Source organism: Ursus maritimus, unplaced genomic scaffold (genome assembly GCF_017311325.1).
Source record: "Ursus maritimus isolate PB19 unplaced genomic scaffold, ASM1731132v1 scaffold_2, whole genome shotgun sequence".
In the NCBI taxonomy this organism is placed as follows: domain Eukaryota; kingdom Metazoa; phylum Chordata; class Mammalia; order Carnivora; family Ursidae; genus Ursus; species Ursus maritimus.
Genome location: NW_024424452.1, coordinates 40392875 through 40393793, shown reverse-complemented (window position 1 = coordinate 40393793; position 919 = coordinate 40392875). Strand labels below are relative to the sequence as shown.

The following is a 919-nucleotide window of genomic DNA, read 5'->3' as shown; positions in this document are numbered from 1 at the left end:
GGGCGACCCGGCCTCCCCTGGGCGGACAAAGTCCAAGGCACGCTCCCCAGACCTCACGTTTATTGCACCAGATCAGGGACAGGCTGTGTGCACCTCCCTCAGCCCAGTCCGGCGCCCAGCCCCTCCCCACCCCCAGCAGCAACTGCGTGGGCGGGTCCCTAGGGTGCTGCTCGTCGGCGCGTGGAGGTGCCCCAGGGTCTTAAGGTGCCTGCTCCGCCGTGTCCAGGCTCTGGCTCCTTCGGTCATCTCGGGGGACTCCAGGGGCCAGTCTGCCTCTTGAAGTCCTAAGTCCGGGCTGCAGGCAGCGGAACCTCAGCAGAGGTCAGAGGTAGAGCGAGGACGCTGCTGGGGGCGGGGGCGCAGGCCTGGGGTGCAGTGAAATCGAGAAAAAAGGTCAGAGGTCCCCCTTACCCCAGACCATTGGCACTGCGCAGGCATCCTCCGCACCCTTCCTCGCCTACCTGGCCGGTACCGCTAGGGGCGGGATTCCATCTCCTGGGCCAGGCAGGTCACCCGAAGGGCGCCTGCCCTGGGGGTTGGCAGGCAGTGGCTTCCTTGGGGGTGGGGGCTTGGCAGGCCCCTGAGAGTGAGAGAGAAAGCAGGAAGCTGGCTTGGGAGGGGATGTCATGTGGCCCACCCCTGTTGCTGGGGAACACCAGCTTGTGGGGCCGGCTCTAGAGGTCACCTTCGTTCCAAACCTGTCACCGTTAAAGGACACCAGGGTGTGTGTCCGCACGCACAGAGGGGGCATCTCACCATGGACACCACTGCCAGGGCTATTAGCACGACAGCCCTGGGTGGGGAGAGGCTGCGCCCTTCTCTCCCCACACTGTTACCTTTGGGCGCCTCACCACCGGGTCAGCGGGCAGAGGGCGGGTGGGGGGATTGGGCCGGTCAGCCAGCTCAGCCTGAACAGAGA

At 66.1% G+C, this 919-nt stretch overlaps 1 long non-coding RNA gene across 1 annotated transcript; it reads right to left on the bottom strand.

Annotated features, from left to right (window-relative positions):
• Positions 1-43: 43 nt before the first annotated feature.
• LOC121103913 lies at positions 44-908 on the bottom strand. Its single transcript, XR_005836198.1, has 2 exons — positions 462-908; positions 44-365 (listed from the first exon to the last, which is right to left on the bottom strand). It is a non-coding gene; the product is annotated as an uncharacterized LOC121103913 (long non-coding RNA).
• Between the last annotated feature and the right edge of the window lie 11 nt (positions 909-919).